General features: G+C 39.2%; 1 long non-coding RNA gene across 1 annotated transcript in view; it reads left to right on the top strand.

Moving 5' to 3' along the window:
* The first annotated feature begins 1,279 nt into the window (after positions 1 to 1,279).
* Positions 1,280 to 20,491, top strand: part of LOC132646671 (uncharacterized) — a 129,574-nt gene continuing 110,362 nt past the window's right edge. Inside the window, exon 1 of the long non-coding RNA XR_009584917.1 lies at positions 1,280 to 1,341. This is a non-coding gene — a long non-coding RNA (uncharacterized LOC132646671). The remainder of the gene's footprint in view (positions 1,342 to 20,491) is intronic.

The raw sequence follows: 20,491 nt of genomic DNA, 5'->3' as shown, positions 1-20,491 counted from the left end.
GGTGAAGCAGGCTATCTAAGAAAACAGCCATTTCTCTTACACTATGCTAGAAACAGAAGAATTTCTGTACTTCCACTAAGAAAGCTTCCTGTCAGGCTGACATTGGAAAAGGTAGCCCATATAGCCACAGAAATCAACAAAATGCGTATTGTATGAAAAACATACCACACACACTATTATTGTCAATATTATTTCATTACATTCGATACAAAATAGTCCCTTACTTAACTGCTTTTATTGATCTTCTCAACAACTTTGGGTGCTCTCATTTCTGCTTTTCACATAAGAAATTGTGAAGCGAGGTGAAATTCAGTGGCAACACAAATGGAGTCAGAACCTGAATTCAGGACTTTGACATATTTCGTCTGTGTTCTCCACAGCATCCCTTTGGGGCTGGGTTCTCTTTGTGTCTTCTCGTTCTCATATGATGGAATGTAGTTACAGTCGTGGTCAGTCGTGAACTCAGAGAAGTGGTGCTGCCTGCTTGGACTCCCAGGCACTCCAGGTGAAAGGAGAAGGCAGAGAGCACAAACTCAAGTCCAGCTTGGGCTACATGGCAAGACACTGTCGCAACCAAACCAAATCAAACTCAAGTGGTAGAAACAGTCAGCTCTATTATAGAAACAGGAAATGTCAGAGCTGGTGGCCTTTCGCATAGAAGGGTAGGGGCAAAGTAAGAGTTTAATTTCAGATCTGCAATGAAATTAGGATGGAATTTGACAAGCAAATTCCAACATATTATCTGTAGTGCAAGTTATGGTGAATATACATTTCTAGTTTAATATCTTAGGAATTATAATGTAATCACGTATGCGCGGATTTCTTTTATATAGGGTTCAAGTAGTATAGATATGTATAAAATATGAATGAATTATTCCCATTCTACCTCCCTACTCTCCCGCCCCCTCTTATTCTTAAATTATAATCATGCTAATTATGCCTGAGCCTACTTAACCTGACCCTTATTATTGTTACCATGCTGTACAAATTATATGCTTACTTTTAGCTTCATTGCTTTATAAATTTAAAGATGTTGTTTGAGCTGTACTGTAAACTATTAGCAACTAGCCAGGTGTGGCAATATACAATTATAACTCTAACACTCAGGCTGAGACATGCAGGCAAACCTGGGCTACTGTGAACCATCATCTAGAAAAGAAAAGCTATTTAAACACATTTTTACCTATTTTCCTAGCTCTAAATAATAACTATTATATGTAATATGGACTCATATTATTTGGTTCTAATTTCCTTTTAGATACCATTATGTAGAAGAATAATATGCCTGGTTAAACAATCATGTGAGCTGAAACAAACTGAAGCCTTCATCTACAGGTAAAGGTGAGAATCAAAGAGAAATCTTATGACAAAGCTAGCTCCAGTTTAGTATATTAAACTCTGCTAAAATTGTTAACCTGCAAATATTTAGGAAACATTCTTTATAGTAAGAAGCTTATGTGTTTGATTGCTAACGTTTAGAATTATTTTCTGCTATATCTCATCAATAAAGTAGATATCTACCTTAATGAATAGATTTAAGCAAACATGTCACATCCAACAAGAACAATTATTGCCCGGTAAGACTTGATCCAGAAATAATAAAACAAAAAGGAGTAGGGGGAGAGTTCTAAGAGTCACGACTGGTAGTCCACATTGGGGAAAGCACCATGGCTGCACGTTCTCAGCTGTCTTTTGGCCTGTCTTCTGCATGGTCGTGAGCAGCATGCATAAGCCAAGTAGAGCTGGACCAACTTTGATTTGCCTGTTCAACTTGCTAAGACCATGAAAGAAAGATGGAAATGAAAAACAGAGAAGGCCGTTCTCCTGCAGGTCTAGGAGCAATGAGCTAGAATAGGATGCTAGAAATGGACTGGTTTCCTGTTTGTTTTAGAGCTCACAGCTAGACTCATCTTTTGAGTCCCGCTACACTGGATTTAGATGACATATTCACGTGACTTTAGACTTTTGGGTTTATGCTGCAGTGAGTTAAGACAGTAGGGGCTCTTAGGATGGAATGAATGACCTTTGTCTATGAACAAAAAATACAAATTCCTGGGAGGGGCTAGCCATTAGGAAATTCTATGGTGTGGATACCTGTGAACCTTCAAACCTCAGTGTGGTGTGCTTGGTGGCTCTCTGGGAGATGAAGAGCATGAAGGATGCAGAGCATCATGAATGGGAACCATTCTCAATGACAAAAGCCTCGAGAGGAAATTCATCTTTCCATCCCATTTGAAGGCACAGAAAAAGTTAGAGTATGTGAGAAAGTGGCTAGAAAACAAATCTGCTCTGGTCCTCAACTTTTCTTCCTCCAGAGACAGGAAAAAAAAATTTCTTCTTTACAAGCTACCAAATCCACGATGCTTTGTCCACTAAGGCAGTCATTCTCAAAAAAATTAGTGCTCACATAAACAAATATATCTCTGTAGCTGCTTTTACAGTTATGGTCAAGATGCTGCTTTTTATTTTTTTCCCACCTTCAGTGAGTAGAATTGTCACGCGAGATCGTTTTTGTTGACTTGGATGGGGTCCTCGACTTTGGAAAAGACCTCAAAATCAGAAGCAAACGTTTGATCAGTATAAATTTAAATATTTAGACATTACTTCTGGTTAATAAAAACAAAAGACATTTTAACATAGAATAATGTTTTCATCTTGTGTGTAAAAACTCATGCTTGCTGCAAGTGTCATAAGCACACAAAAGTTAAATTAAGGGTGATATCAGACCCTACATTCAAACAAACTAGCTTATACAACTATATACGACTCATAACCTATTATTTCTTATCAATCAAAATGTTGGTATGTGTAAGGTTACATTAAAGAGGGTGGTAGAGTTTCATTGTTACCTTTGTGAAGAGAGAGCTGCAAGTATTTTAATAAGACATCACTTTTGTTGTAACAGTTTCCATCAGAACATGGTCAATCATCCAGGGCCTCACTGTCTCATAACAGAACCCTGGGCATTAACAATTCCATTTCTACAATAATTAATACTTTGAAAATCTACCTTCAAAACGTAACTTGATAAAAAAAATAACTAACAGCAGACAGTGTTCCGTTAAATAAACCGGATGCCGCTGTAAATTTTTGGAAGTCTCAAACTCCTTTCCTGGGATGCCTTAGAAATTTCCTCCTGCCTTTATTTTTTAACTGGCTCAGAAAGAGAAAGAGAAGCTTCTTTTAAAAATCTATGGCACAGAGTACGCTTTCTTCTAATTTGAGAATGGCACATTCCATGTACATAGTTTCAGTGGTTTTGGAATGATTGTCAAAGTGACACCACAGGCAACCACAGTTATGCAGAGGCATGTTGACTCATCCTGGTTCTTACCATAACTTTCGAGCATAAGGAAACTTGGAGATTTGGGTGAATGGTCTATAAATCAGCGACGGATGGCATGTGTCTACTGGGCATAAGTACATAATCTCTGTCTAGGGGATGACTGTCATATGCTATGCTCCAGTGGCTGCAGAATTACCACTGCATATCCTCAGAGTGTGACAGCACACACACGAGTAGCTCTTCTGCAACTGGACTTATTTTTTTTTAATAGTTATTCTATCTGAAGCTTGAGGGTAACTGTCTCATGAAGGTAGGTTTAATTCGTTCTACTGTTAAGCCTTCTCACTTCTAACTGCAAACAATACCTGAACACTCTCCTGATTTCATCAGCTTCCACCATACCTCTGCTGCTTTGCCATCGACTGGTAGAAATAACTATGAAATTCATTAATGGGTGTATGAAGATCATACTCCCATGTTAGTTGATGGAAAATCCCCTGCCAGTTGGACCCTGTATATATGCTAAACCTACAACTATAATAGACAAGTAAAATCGCAGGAACTTAAACACTTGTATGTATATTTTTCATTTAGTCTGTGTATATGTGTATGTATGTGTGGGTTATGTATGCATGTATGTAGGTAGGCAGTAGGTACATATATGTGTGTAGATATGTGTGTGCATGCTATAGCATGTGTATGGAGGCCAGGGAACATTTGGGAGAGTCAGTGCTCTCCTACTACCATGTTGACCAAGGATATTGAATTCTGGTCCTCAAGCTTGACTGCAAGCACCCTGACGCACTGAGCCTTATGACACGCTCCCAGGTTATGCAGTTAAAAGCTAACCTCGCTCAATCTGTTCAGTATGAGCTTGGGTGCATATCGAGGCACCCATGTATGGATGTAAGTTTCTAATGTACGACTAGACATTCTAGGATGTTTTTGATCTGCATGCCCTGTCGTGTGCCTCAAGTGTGGCTCTGAAAAGATCACAGCTAAGAAGAGGGACTGGTGGTATTTACAGGGGCAGAGGCACTTGGTTTCTTCTGCTGTGTACAGAAGACAGAATTTGATTCTGTGAACACTGTTTGGGAACCTAGCAATTTGAGCGTAATAGAGCATCAAGTAGACATGCAGTAGGCATTTAGGAAAGGCTGCTTGAGTAGGGAGTGATGTGTATATGAAACAATAAGTTTAGTATGGAGAAGTTTGTGGGGTAAGGGTTGACCCTGTGGAAAGAAAGGGTGTATTTCACATATAATGAGTAACAAAAGTTCCAGTGATCTTAGTCTCACGTAATGTGTCCATGGACAATATTATCATGTTAATATTTTAAAGAGAAAGAGAGAGAAAAAAACATAATAAGTAAAAATGTGTATCCTTAGCTAGGGTATGTGAATTAGGAACACCATAATTTTATAGCCTAATGAATGAGCCTCAAGATCTTTGCATTCTGTAAATTTTCTCTCGGGTAATGAAGCATCACCAAGACAGACTTCCCCAGGGATATACCCTACGCCAAACACCAAGTGTCACGAATGCCAGGGCTTACTGGATAATTTACGTATGCTATTTTAGAATAGCTTGTCTTCTTTCGATTTTATTTTTCTATAACAGATCAATAAATTTTACCTGAGGAATAAAGCAATTCTGTGGAAATCAATCTCTGATGCTGATTTATTCTGAGTGCTTTGCGTCAGTGCATGGGAGATAGATAATTCACAAGCTCAGTCTGCAATTTGTCTGCCAATGGGGTCTTGAAGTCTGGCCAGACAACAGTTCTTTCTAATCCCCCCTCTTTACCTCATCCTCAGACAGTCCTCATCCAGCTGGTCTGTGGAGAAGTGGAGAAGATTTTGGGCAGTTAGCATATGGGAAGAGGAAGTTAGAAAAGGAAGTAACAAAGGAGGGGGAACTAGAACGGAAAGAGATAGACAGACAGAGAGAGAGAGAAGGGGCAGGACCAAGAGAGAGACAGAAAAAATAAGAGCAAGAGAAAAATCTTGATTTGGTTTGATGAAAACCAATGTTTGCTGTGCATGTTAGGGGTGGATGTTTCCTATCAGAATGAAATAAGCAATAATGGCGGGTTAGCAAAAGGTCTCGTTTCATTAAAGGAAATGTGGTAATTTTCTCAACTGAGGTAGAAGCTCACTGGAGGAAGCTCTATAAACAAACATAATGAATGGCTTCTGCAGCCACTAACATTTTTAATGGGGGGGGGGAATGCAGGGTAATGTAACAGTCGTCTTCCTTTTGTCTTCTCTTTTCACATATGTAAACACACAGGTATATGAGCACACCAGGCAGATCCTTAGTGATAAAACCTTCAGACTTCATTTCACTGGGGACACAAAAATAGCCCCACAGGCCATACTGGCAAAGGAATGGTCCTTTAAAGGGCTTTTATCTCCTGTCCATCCTCTCAAATTGTCTTGTTTACCCCTCTGAATCCCGATCAGGCACCATTACTGCACTCAGTGTCCACAGTACTCTTGTGAAGGGAAAATTAATTCTGAATTACTGGCCCCATAACTGCCTGCTTTTTCACATTATCTGTCAGAAAAATAAGCAGACAATAGCTAGCTAAGTGGATTTCTGCTAGCTGGCATTCAAAGAAGAAGGGACAGGTGTTCAATGGGGGCTTCTTTCTTTCCTCAACTGCTATTTAACAATATGTGGAGGAGGAGTTTAATTGCCTGCTCCCACCTGCACCCTTGTCATTACTTGGTTTTTATTGGTTTTAATGAAAATATTAAGTGCACTCTAGGAACAGCGGCAAAGTGACATTTTGATTGAAACACACAAGGAAAAAAATGTATAACAGAAGCAGGCACTGTTACAATGCTAATAGAAACTGAAAGAGGGACTATCTGGAACAACATTTCAGCTATTGTTATACAAATAGGTGGTCCTTAGATGAAAGGCTGGGGGAAAAAACGAATGCTGTTAAGAGCATTTTGCTTTAGCTACTGAACTTTTAATTTCTTTCCACAGAAAAATAATGTGCCCAGGCCATGATGCATTTTCTCTCATTAGATGTCCCTGAGGTGGCATCTGCTATTGTATCAATATGGCTTGTTTCTACCAAAGCACACGGTGAGGCTTGGTCCTCACTGTAGCTGTGTTGAGAAGTGTTGGTGATTTACGAGGTGATTAAGTTTTTAAAATGGATTAGCATTTTTTGTCTGGCTGGCATGGGAGTAGTCATCCTGAGAGTGGGTCTTTATCTCACATGTCTTGTGCCCTCTATCCCACCTTCACCTACTTTACTCTTACTCTTATGAAGCCCTTCCAGAAGAAAAAACAAGAACAAAAACAAAAAACAAAACTCAGTTTACACAATCATGATCCCAAATCAATCACTTTTCTTTATAAGTTACCAAGTCTCCAGCATTCTGTTACAGAACAGAAAATGGGCTCTCTTAGACTATTCTCTTAGTTTCTGGTCAAACGCAATTGAAATATCTTTCTCTTCTCCGGGATTGTAACTAGTGGGATTTTTAGAGAGAGTTTGAATTTAGTGACATGATTCTTTGCATCTGAACTTGGTTAGCAGCAATCAGATCTGTATTTGCATGAACTCCCTTCCTAGACTCAAAGTAGAAAAAGAATTAAAAAGCCAAATCAAAAATCTGCTTAGTAATCCTCAGTGCATGCAATGGCTTTGACGCTTGTTGTATTTCAGTCTTCTTCATAATAACATAAGCATAATGAACATGAAATGAAGACTATTGAGTTCAAAATATATGCATGCACACTCATGTACAAATTACTCTTTGGAGTATAATTTGTAGTAAACAAATTAAATGTCTTATAAATGCTACATCTTTTGTTTAAAAATTCAAGTATTCGGCGATGCTCACTGAATAAAATAAAACAATATGCTCTTCATCAAGAAGGTTTGTAATGTATATGCTATTTGAAAGGATAATATACATCATATTCTGCAGTCTGAAGGTTTATGTTCCTCCATAACTTAAGAAATAAGAACTCTGCACATAGTATAATGCTAAAAGATAACATAGGAATCCAAGGAACATTTGGTATATGCTTTTGTATTTTGGAATTGTCCCAGATATTAGGTCTGGAACCTAAATAAATGATCTCATACACAAATGAGATTCGTTGTCCATATCAGAATACTTTGACTATCATTTAGAGACTATTCAAATAAAACTGTCTTAAATACACAGATCATCTTTTGACTTATTAACAGAATACTTTGAGTCAGGAGAGTTCCACATTTAGAACCATGGTTCACTGGGATGGAATCCAGAACTTTGAGCATGCTAGGTAAAGCATTTTGCTTCTGAGCCACAATCCCTGCCCAAGAAACCAAGCTACTCTTTCATTTCTTTTCTTTCCATCCATTGCATTTGATGTGTTAAGCTTAACTCCTTCCACTATAAATTTCCCACAAGGCACGGAATCAGAACGCTACTCATCAGAATGAGAAAGAAGTGCCAGAAAGTCCAGGCTGGAGTGGTAGAGCACATCACAAGCGCACTGCTTATCCAGTTCTTGACAGATAAAGTTTGGGATTTCCACTATTGGCTTAGAGCAGTCATGACTCATGTGATGGGTCAGTAGTGAAGCCAATAAGTTTTGCTTAATACTGTACTGTCTAGGAGGAAAAAACAAACAAACCTCTATTTGGAGGATTGACTGCTTTCTGCAGTAAAAACTCTTCTCATTGCTGAGTTGAAACTATCAACATGGATTCACCAAAGCAGAATTAGACAACTCAAAGACAGTTAGTACGTAGGACAGAACCAGACAGACAGAAACTATCTTTAGCACACCACCAAGTTGAAATCATTTTTTTCTAAGCCTACCTTACTAAAGTAAGGTTATAGTAGAGAGAAAAAGGAAACAGTTGTTGCCAGGCACGGTACCTACAGGGTTGGCCACAATACTGTGTCTATGTACTCAGCATGTAAATTCAGTGCTGTCTAGGTTTCGGTTACTAAGAAACTTGTTTATGTCTCTTTTTATGACAATCTGATCATTCCTTCAGCGAGTGATGTATCATTCTCCTATACTTAGCCTGACATCTGTGTCCAAACTAATTGTGGGACACTAGACAAGTAGAGAGGAGCTGTAGAAGTCAGATTCTCTATTATCAGGTTGAAGTTACTAGTCAGCATCTCCATCTCGTTTAATTAAAGCAAACAGGACTTATAGGACATAAATAATCAATACGATGTAGTCAAGAACAAAATATAAAGCTGATATCCAGAAAGTAGAAAAATAGGTACATGAGGTCACATAAATATAGAAAAAAAAATATCTCTAGGGTTTTTTTTCTTTTTTCTTTTTTTTTTTTTTTTTGGTGTTTTGTTTCGAGACAAGGTTTCTCTGTGTAGCCTTGGCTTTCCTGGACTTGCTTTGTAGACCAGGCTAGCCTCAAAATCATAGCGATCCCCCTGCCTCTGCCCCCCTGAGTGTGTTTCCAGTTTTTTTTTTTAAATTGTGATTTTGTGGCTCAGACTTAGGGCTCTGCCATTTGGGCAAGTGTGGTATACCAGTCACCAGGGTAAACCAATTGAGGTATACTCAAGCTCTGACCTTAGTTTGTGATTTTTCAAAATCATTCCTTCTTGAGGCTCAACTTTTCTCATGTGCTGCCCTTCATTTCATGTGTTTTAATGAAAACCATTGTTTTGTTCTCTCCATTAGATAAATTTTTTCAATAATTTTGTAAACATCAATGTGTCCAAGTTCCTTCCATGAAAAACAGAACAACCTTAATTGGATTAGAATACAACAGTGAACATGAATCAATTGTTCTCAGTGAGTTTATGACCTAACTGTGGGGCTCCACAAATGAACTAACACGCAACTGCTTTCCATCGCAAAGGCAGTTCATCTAACGGGAAGTACAGACAATGGGAGCACACCTTTGGCCAATCACTGAGGGCAAGCCATATTTAAAGGCTGTTAGGCTCATCTTGATTTGGTGTGCCACCTCAAGATGATTATCCAAGTTCACTCCTTTGAACCAGCTCAACCTTTATTTCCTTCATAGTGTAGGTTCTTGTCTGTTGGACTACTGTCAGACCCAGAAAAGACGGTAGCCAAGTGTTAGCAGAATGAGGAAGTCATGGTAGAAATTCTCAGTGGAAAAAGAAGGCCCTGTGTTTAGAGCACACTTGTGCAAAGGGCACTAAGAAATGAAAAAGATGCCATTATTTTCTCTAAAGATGATCTGAAAAATTCAATTGCAGCAGACACAATGAAACAAAGGGTGAAAGTAAATCAACCAGAACTAAAACCATCAAAACAGCTTTCTTCTGCAGTATGTTTTGTGGTTTGTGTCTTGTGGGTACATGTGGGTTTTCATGAGTACAATGCTCAGTTTTAAGGGGCTTTGAGCACCTGATTACATTTTTAGTGAGTGTGGGTTATAGACACTATATTTTGGAGATAAAGAAATATTATTACAGTAAAATACAAAAAGGATAGGTCCTGTATTTCATGCAACCTCTATCCTGGCTACTTTCTGTCTTCCCCTTTACCATTGCCTTTCTCTTCCTTAATCAATTCCAGATTACACAATTCCATCCGATTATCTCCAGCTTAAGCACTGTCAGTTCAATTGGTTAAGGGGATTCTTGACCTCTGCTTTAGTGGTCATGCTAACTGCTGCAGGTCCAGTAGCTGCATCTGCTGCCTCTTATTTCTTTGAGCAGTGATGCTATCTCCACGTATAATGATAGAGACTGCCAAAACAGAGTGGCACAAATCATATAATGTATTTCATCTTTATAGTGGAAGTGGAAAATTTATCATGATGAGCGGAAGAGGTGTGTCCCACCAGCTACAGATTTGTAGTAGGGTAGGTAACCTTTTAGAAAGTGTCCAAATTATCAGTGATTTACAACAACCCAAAATAACCAAACTGGTGCTTCTTAAGTTTGGGCTTCTTAAGTTTTTAAGGGATAGATACCTGCTGAGTGCAATAGTTCTGTGGTCCATTTCAGATCTGACCATTCCCAGTAACTGGAATGTAGCATCTGGAATCTGAAACATTAGCAAGGTTTCTATGTGGTCCTGATGCAGGATAAGATGTGAAAACGATTCGTGCCCATTATATTTCTAGGGAAATTGATTAAAAAGTAAACATTCTGACATAGCCTAGATTCAACATGAGCATCCCTTATGCTGTTTTCTTTTTGTTTCCTTTCGACTCTCCTTTGAGCATGATCATCTTCACTAAAGTGTTGAAACAGTTCACTCTGTCAACTAGAAGAGATGGATTTATATAAACCAATCAGTCCTTAAACATCAATGACTTGGAAAAATAAGACTTTCTTTTGGGTCATGTCTCATGCCCTGTGTAGGTTAGCTGCCCTCCGTCTCATTAGTGCCCTAGAACAGAGGCTGCCAGCCTCCTTTCCTCATACCTCTGAAGTCCCCGTGGTGGAGCCAAGAGAGGCTTCTGGGTGTAACCAGGAGCAGTCAGGAATCCTTCTTGACAGTCCCTCCTTCTTGCATTCCTACTAACTGCCCCAACCAAATGCTAGCCCGGAAGCACAGACCTACCCTGACTCAGGGGAGGGAAAGGATGAAGTCTCTTGAGGAGGACTGAGAACCAAAAGGGACACACTGAAACACTCACTTCAGTGGGGACCTTAAGAAGCACAAATCAGACAGTCTCATCCCCCACTTACTTCACAGGGAAAATAAAGTCTGCACATCAAAAATTATACTCCAGGCTATAGTGACTGTGGTTTAATCTCACTCCTCACCACAGTTATGTTATATAAAGCCTCCCAAAACAACGAGTTTGTGAATGCTGAACAATTGCTCCTTGGGGAAATGAGTTTAAGTCCCTGTGAGCCTCAACTCAGGACATTCTCCTTAGTCAAGGTGCCTTTTCTGATGTGGCTCCAAATAGTGTCAATTTGTGAGCACTCATGAACTTGTGACCATCCCACTCTGACTGAACAGAGCACAGACTCCATGTGCTGGGGTTGTGAGGTGACATAACTAGCAAAACCGTGCAGAAGAAATACAAACTGTGGAATGTAAGAAGTTAAATGGACTACAGGCAGAATGTCCGTTAGGGTGTAAGGGCTGAAGCAGGAAAACTGAGGGTCACTAACACATTCTCAGGGATTTGTGAATGAAGCAACTCAAATTTTGTTCCTTTGCTTTAACCACAGTGACCATGGAAATACTTTGAATATTGACTTAGAAGCAACAGTTAAACTTAAGGATGAAGAAAAACATACAAATACAGAATGTGGGGATGTGAATTGACTACCCAGACTGAAAAGAAAAATCAGTTTTCGGTTTCACTTTTAATACAGTGATTAATGATGTATGAGCATATTAAACAGTCTACAGTGGACACCACTCAATTCTCCAGACTTCAGCTCACTTCTGATGTGACTTAGGAGTGTTGAAGGCAGATAAACAGCTTGCTATAGCTTGGGGACTCACCCATCAAGAGCTCTCCTCACTTGGGTTCCCATGAACATAAGGGTCGCCACCTAAACATCTCATCCACTCTGATTGTACTGGGCTTTCTATTACTTCATTCTTAGGCTTAATTTCTTGGGACAGTTGCAGAACCAGGGTAACAATTTTCTCGCTTTTATGATTTTGTTCGTGTTTTTCTAATAAAACACTGTGGCTGAAAGCAACTTAGGAGATGAGTAGGTTCATTTTAGCTTATGGATTACAGTTTGTAATTGACGCGAGTCAGGCAAGAACTCAAACAGGAACTTGAAGTAAGAACCATGGACGGATGCCGCTTGTTGGTTCCTTTGCAGGTCTATAGACCTCGCTAGGTCACTTATAGAGTCCAGGAACAGTGCTGCTCTGGGTGGGCGCGAAACTCCTACAGCAGTTAACAATCAAGAAAAAATCCCCATAGATAAGCCCATAGGCCACTCTGATCAAAGCAACCCCTCTCTCAGATGACTCTAGGCTGTGTCCACAGTCACTTACAGTTATAATCTATAAACACACTGTTACAAAATGTCTCCTAAAGGGGACAGATGGGAATAATACATAGGACAAGGCACCCCAAAATGTTCACACACATTTCTTTTACTTTCCAGGTGCCGCTCTCCCTAAAAAGCTCTTTACCCCTTGCCCGTGGGGATTTATGAAGACTTACCCCATTGGAGGACATTGGTACAATTCTTTACCCTCTCTTTCCTTGAAGTCCAGGGGTGGGAGACAAAATGTACAATCCCCTAATTATATGGTTTGTTCCTTGGGCAATTAGATGAAATATGAGACCATCCAGCATCCTGCAAAAACTGAATAAACGATGCTCCTATTATCAAGAAAATTTGCAAAAAGTTAAGAAATGGTATCTACTGTACAGTCTCCTCTCTTAGGAAGTTACAAAGGCATTAGAAGCCGGTATTAAGGAGCCAAGGTAAAATCTAAATATTGGTTTGTAGCTTTGAAATTTGGAGGAATAAAGTCTATGCACAGTGCTATATTCTCAGTCCTAAGAACACGTTTCTTATACCACAATATCATACTTTATATTGAATGTGTCCATCATAATTCTTGACTTCTAAAATGTTCTTTTGAACTATAGATTAGCTTATTTGCCCTTACAATTTTCATATGGAAAGGTAAATTTCCTTTTTCTTGGAAAATCTCAATGTCGATTTTCAGTCTGCTTTGCTTTCAATCCCCTGGTTCTACCAAACTGTTTAAGGTCTTTGAATGTCAGGTTCATCAGGTATACATGGAAAAAAATAACAGCAAAGGTCAGGATGCCTGTGTTAAAAGTAAATAAACAAAGAATATAAGACAACCACTATGTTACCTAGCCTTTTATGAGGTTTAGTCACGAGATAACTGCTCCAATCACTGTTACAGTGACCACCAGAAAAAAATAAGATCCCGTGATTTTATCGTTAGTATATAATGCAAACTCATTCACTGAAAATTCATTATTTTAATTACTCACTCAGTTTTAACATTTAGTAGATATATGCAGCATGTCAAATATTTAAAAGCAGAAAAACAAACATTAAGCAAATCACATAAAAATAGAAATACACCTTTGCTGAAGATAGGGCAAACTGGTAAGGTTAGAAAAGTCTGTGAAAAGGAGGTGACAGCTAAGATAAAATTTTTAAAATATGATTTTTAAATTATGTGTACATATATATGCATATATGTGAGTGTTCAGTGTGGGCACTGGACACCACTGCAGTCCTCTGCAAAGGCAGGACACGTTAAGGCTGAGCCATCTCTCCAACCCAGCTGAAATAAATTCTTTGGCGATACTAGCGCTGAAGTAAAACACAATACTGCCAATTTTGAGAAACCCAAGCATTTTGTTACTACGAAAACCTAGGACTGTGTGTTGTGATCCTGAGACCACTATAAACGAAGACAGTTGTTAATACTGGAACCGGGACATTGTCCTTTGCATTTCTCTGGGTGACTGATACAAACGATCACTCAGAGACCATTTATCAAGTCATTACTTCAGTTCATGTTCAAGGTGTTTGGAAACTGGACGGTGGTGTGTATATAAGTGAAGGCTCGCCAAAATGAGTAAAAAGAAAACTTTTCAACCAAAGTACGCTTGGTGTAGACACAAAAGCAGGTGAGAGCCAGGAATGGCATCATACCTCTTCTAGGAGGGAGCTGTCCGGGTAGGAAAACTGGAGGCCAGCTATTAAAAGTGGAGGATTTTGTGAAACATTTAGGGTGCATCTTTGGCCCTCACTAGATTGTCCTATGTTTGAATTAACAGACAAAATTCATGAAAGATGCCTGTGTGCTTTATAACAGCAAGTCTTAGTTTATATGAGCCTCTAGTTATATGGGTTGTTTGCCATCACAGTTTATTTGATAAAGATGGTAGTCTGACTCCAGGACTGGTTACTAGAGCTAGCAAACTGACTTCCATGTCTGGGTGCTGCCAATCCTAATCTGACTACATAGTTAAATGACAACAGACTTCCTGTAATTGTTATAGGTAGTAGGCTGAGTTCCTCTGCTGGTTGCAACACCAAGTAGACTGACTCCCTGGGCTATTTATTGTGAATAACATACAGATTTTGTAGCATGGTTGCTACATATAGGAGGTGAACACCTAACATGGCTGCATAAATGATGAGTTCCTGAGCTTATTATTGTAAATAATAGACTGACTTCCTGGAGTGGATGATATAGACGGTCAATTGAATGTCTGAGCTGATTGCTGAAGATAGTAGATTGATTTCCTGCCCTAGTTAATGCATATAGAAAAGTGATTATATAGACAAACGTCCCAAGACAGATGCTAGGTACAATACATTGGCTTATTAGAACAGTTGTTAGAGATAGTACCCTAAGTACTCCTGGCTTCCTGGTATGGTTTGTTTGGTCAACTCGATACAATCTAGAATCAAAAGACAGACTATATGAGGTTGGCCTTCAAGCATGTCTGCGGAGGGAGGGGTGAGATTATCTTAATCACATTAATTGAGGCTGGAGGGTGGGAAGTCTCAACTACTGTGGTTGGAAGCATCCCTTACGTAGGACATCCTCTGTACTGCATAAAGAATGAAAAAGCAATGCAGCCACTTTTGATGTGAACTGATGGACTAAGATCAGAAAGAAGGAGAGGAGAACCTCCCCTATCAGTGGACTTGGGGAGGGGCATGCATGCAGAAAGGGGAGGGAGAGTAGGATCAGGAGGGGAGGAGGGAGAGGCTTATGGGGGGATACAAAATGAATAAAGTGTAATTAATAAAAAAAAATTAAAAAGTGAGCTGAGCAGTAGAATGCACATTAATTTGTCACTCTCTGCTCTTGACTACTCCCTTAAACTCCCCACCATCTTAGCTACCCCACAATGATTGACTGTAACTAGGACTTAGGAGCCAAGTAAACCCTTTCTACCTTTTGTCAGTGTATTTTATCACATCGAAAAAAAAAAAAAAACCCTAAAACTGCTACTTCCTTACTTTCTGTGCTGGACACTATAGATAGTAGACTAACTACCTATGCTAGTTACCATGCATAAAAGGATGACTTCCAGGATGGTTGCTATAGATATAATAATTGATAAAGTGGAGCATCTTTTATTTAATTGAACTACCTGAACTCGTACTTATCATAACAAGAAAAAGTTTCTTCTCCATCTCTTCTACCCATGCCATTGAAGGCAATTGTTTTTCTTACTGTCTTAAAAATACTCAACAATTTAATTTGGAGAAATGAATCAACCAAAGTTTCTTACTTGATTCTGAGTAAAAATAGATGAATATTTGAAGAGTCAAAACTGTTATCAGACAAGAAAGCCTGGCAAATCTGCAGGAGCACCAAGGTAATGTGTCCATCATCTTGGTCATCTATGCTCACGAGAGTAGAGATGGATGACATGAAAAAAAGAAAGGAAGTGGGAGGGGGAGGGGGAAGTCAATGAAACTGTCAATAGATTGTTTCAAATTGTTAAGAGTGAAATATTATTCCTGCCTCAAATAGACTAATTTTCATCTAGTCGGGGCAAAGAAATAAAGCCCAGTCCCTTTAGACCATTGCCTCTTCGCTTATCGGACCCAGCTTGACTCTTTGAAGTCTGTGGATGAGTCATACCTGAAGAAGCACTTTCAGATGCCTAGTAGGCCTCTGAATTGCTTCCATTCAGAAAATGGTTGTGACATGAGGTTAGAACTTAGTATTGCCTGTTGGCTGCATGATAAACAGGGGTTTTAAAGAAAAAAAAATACTTAAAGTAGATATATACCAAACTTAGAGAATAAAACTTTCACTTCACTGGTCTTTGCGTTTTCAGAATTAATGAACTTCTAGAATCATGTGGACTAGTGAGGCAAGTTTCATGTGGTCTTTGTGGGGAAAACACCAACCTTCTACCATAAGGTAGAATTTGGCTCAAACATTGCCGGTCTTCATGCCTTTCCCGAAGCAGACTCCTCTGGATAAGCCAAGAGTAAAGGTCTCATTTCTAGTAACCAACCATTGATCATGAAAATAAGACCTAAAAAGTGCTGGGACAACTAGCTACACACAACCATGAGAATACTACTGCTTACAAAATAGTTGGTACCTTCATATGAGTTCCTGCCCAAGAACACCTTACTACCCCACCAGGGAAAGTACTTTAGACACTCTACCATGTAGGGTGTCTTAGTCACTGTTATAGTGCTCTGAAAGGACACCATAATCAAGGCAACTCTTATAAAAAGAAAGCATTTGGTTGGGGGCTTAAAATTAAAATTTGAGTAGCTTAGTCCACTAGGAACAATGGCAGTTAGCATGGTGCTGGAGAAGTAGCTGAGAACAACATCATGATCTGAAAGCAAAGAGGAAGAGAGGGAGTGTGCTTGGCATGGGCTTTTGAAAGCTAAAAGTCTACCCCCCAGTGACATACTTCCTGCAAGAAGCCAAACCTACCCCAACAAGGCCACTCCTCTTAATCCTTGTAATCCTTTCAAAAAGTTTCACTATGTGGTGACCAAACATTTAAATAAATGAGCCTATACATTCAAATCACCAATTAGAGTAAGGTACATATGTGTCTTCAGCACCTTATTTTTAATATAGGATTTTTCCCTGAACCAAGACTTCACTGCTTTGGCAAAACTATCTTTGCAGCAAACTGAAGAGCTCCCTAGTCCTGTGGTTCTCAGTCTGGGGGTCGCAACTCCTTTGAGGGTTGGAAGACCATTTCATGGGGTCACCTAAGACCATCCAAAAACACAGATATTTACATTATAATTCATAACAGTAGCAAAATTACAGTTATGAAGTAGCAACAAAAGTAATTTTATGGTTGGAGTCAACATAATATGAGGAACTGTATTAAAGGGTCACAGCGTTAGGAAGGTTAAGAATTACTGCTCTACGTCTCCCCAGCACTAGAATTACCGATTGTACCATCCTGACTTTTTACATAGATGCTGGGGATCTGAACTAAGGTCCTCCTGTTTACATGGTGGAAACTTTTCCCAACTGATCAATCTCTCTAGCCCTGGAATGATATTTTTAAAATTAGCTAGGCATCTGGTGAAAACCACCAATCCATGTCAAATTTAAACTGAACTGGGATAGGATGAAGACTGTGAGTTTTCCAGAGTATATAATTATTATGAATTCTGGCTTTTAATACATGCTTATCTAGGCTTTGGTTAGTAATTTTCAGAGAATTAATTTTTTTTTTGGTTCTACCAGAGCAAACCCAAAAATAGACATTGAAGTTTGGAGGTCCTGCCCACCCTCACTTTCACCTTCAATAACTTGTCTGAAGGGTTTCCAGGCTGAAGCCAGCAAAGGGAAGGGACATGTGAGCCTGGCCCAAGAGGGTTTCCAGACATTAAGTTTCTATGAATTATATGACAAAGCCAGTGCTTCCAGCATTGGTGTTGGTAGTAAGTACGGAATAATGCTCACCAAGGAATGACATCTGAACTTTGGTGTCTAGAGTTTGTGTTGAGGTCAACCATACAAACAAAGCTGACTGTCCATGTGGCTGACCTTAATCTCTAGCTTCTCTGGGACTTAGATGAAACTACATCCTGTTCCCTCACCCATCACATTGGCCTACCTGCATGGTCTAATGACATACCAAGAATTATAGGTTACTTCTCCGGAGGAAGGTAAGAGAGCCAACTGACCTTGGAGCAAGGGCAATCCCTTACTTGGTAGCTGGAATCCTTACCAATGATGATCACCCCTGATTGAAGTTCCCTCTGAATGTGTCTCCTTTCAAAGGGCCTTGATTTATTCTGTGTCCTGCAAGTTATATTGTATTTTAATTCATAGACTTTTAAAATTCCTATCAGGTGATACATTAAAACGCAAGTGCAGGTCTACCTGGAATGGGTCAAACATCACCTCCATTATTTTCATCCCATCTCACCATCCAGGAATATATTTTCCCCATATTTAAGTATTCTCAGTACCTAAGTTTTTAATCTTCAAGCATTATGTTTTCTTTAAGCATCTACACTTCTTCACTGTTAGTGATGAAGATTATGAATCTGGAGTGTAAACACTAGAAATTTCTTTGATACTTGTATTTCATATGGAATCCACTGGCGCAAAACAGCCATTTACTCTTTATGTAGTTTGAAACATTCGCCTCAGAGGAAAGTTCCTAAGTACACTCTCAAGAAAGACCTTCTGTGAACACCAAGATTTCCTCATCTCCACTCACCCTTCTCCTGGGAGCAAATAAAGAAATTTCTAACTCTCTAAACACACACACACCCACACACACAAACACTGTATTTACAATTAGGAAGGAGGTCATGTGATGTTTCAAATCTTCTGTTCTTCATCTTCTGGTTGCTTTTAAAAATAAGATTGATTTCCTATGAGCATGTGCACATGCATGCATGAACGTGGGTACACGTCTACCAGAGCACATATAGTGTTTCTGGAGTCAGTCCTCTTTTCTGAAGTCGTGTGTGTCCGTGTGTTTCTGTCTGGCTGGCTCTGTCTTTCCGGCTCTGACTTTGTCTCTTTCTCTCTGTCTCTGTCTCTCTCTTTCTCTTTGTTTCTGACTCTGTCTCTCTCTTTCCCCTTCTGTATCTCTCTCGATTCTTCATTTCCTTGCTCTTTAATTACAGAAAAAAATTACACAAACCTTGGTTTCCAGAACCACCAAAAATAAATAAATAAATAAATAAATAAAATATGACTCAAGCCATGAAAATGACATAAAAACTTTCTGCTTTGGGTAAGACAACCTCCACCCAGACATTTTTCTTAGTTGTTCACTTACAAACTCAATTGTTGGGACGGGGACATCCTTTTCTAGTCCATGCTCTTTCAATTCTATGTCCTCTCCAGTAGCAGCAACAGAGTCCCCAAGCCTCAGGCTGCAAACAGAAACAATCACACCTATTTATGATAGCTTATGATTTCCATAGTATTGCAATCAAAGGAATCAGCATGTGATTCTGTGGAGCAGTGTTAACTTACATTTTAAAGTTTGTTTTTTTTTTTTTTTCATTAAGAAAATCTCTTGTGGATCCCAGATCCCACGCTGTCCTTGAACTCAAGGCACATCAAAAGGATTATCTGAAACTTTTGATTCTCTTGCCTTCATCTTCTGATGAGTGATGGTATTTTAGACATGTCCCAACTTGCTCAATTCATATGGTGCTGGGATTGAAACCAGGGCTCAGACACAGTAAGCAAACACTCTAACGACTAAAATGCACCCCCAGCCCTGAGTAGAAACAACTTAGAAGATTACAGAGGGATACTTTTTGTCTGATCTCTTACATCAGGTAAACTTCTTTGGGCTACCCATTCTTCACATGTGGCCTCAAACAGTCCATCCTTACCAAAAGAATGATAACTGTGACAGGGTCTCTCTGCATATAGGCCTACCATAGCATGCTTTAAAATTTGCTGGTTTCTTGAATGGGAAATCAATCTAGTTAGTTATAGATCTCTTTATTGAAAAAAATTATAAGGCAAATTTTAAGCTTGGCACTAGAAACTCTCAACTGCATGGTGTTTTGTCCAAGAAACTTTTAAGGGATTCCTGCTACTAAATAATAAATTTGAGTCCTCATCCTAGCACCTGGTACAATCTACTGCTAACCCGGCTTTCTAACTGCACTTTTTGCTCGTCCAAAATGTTTCCCTTATATGTTTTCCAGATGGCATAGCCTCTGTAGATGAACCTTGACTGTACAGAACAGAAAAAAACTTCAAGACTCTACCAATGCATTAAACTCAATTTCAGATAACGTCTCCCCTAGACAGAGATCTGGTTCTTCCCATAGTCCTGTGACTGTGCTCTTTCACAGAATTTCCCCTTCCCTACTTTCTTTAGTTGTAGTTTTTTATGTTAATCACTCCCTCAACCTTAGTCTAGACCAAGGACTTTTTGAAGGTAGAGGTCTGCTTTAGGTTCATGTTCTCGTTCTTTGCTATACCTAACTCCATGCTATACTGATCTCATTGTCAGTGAACATGTATTTTGCACATTTAGCCCCTATTACAGTTTCTAATAGTTTCTATATTTTCTCACTGTGTAGTCCAGACTAACCTTAAACTTGTAATAGTCCTATCTCTGTCTCCAAGAGCCAAGATTATAGCTATGTACCACCTGATCAGGTATAAAATTATTCTTTTTAACATAGGAGTCCCATGCGGACGACAATGATGTGATGGAGGTTTGAATAAGAATGGCTCTAATAGGCCCATACATTTGTATATTTGGTTCCCAGTTGGTAGGCTGTTTAG

The sequence above is a fragment of the Meriones unguiculatus genome, chromosome 1, assembly GCF_030254825.1.
Source record: "Meriones unguiculatus strain TT.TT164.6M chromosome 1, Bangor_MerUng_6.1, whole genome shotgun sequence".
Lineage (NCBI taxonomy): Eukaryota > Metazoa > Chordata > Mammalia > Rodentia > Muridae > Meriones > Meriones unguiculatus.
The sequence above is the reverse complement of the archived record's forward strand: the minus strand, read 5'-3'. Positions and strand labels throughout refer to the sequence as shown.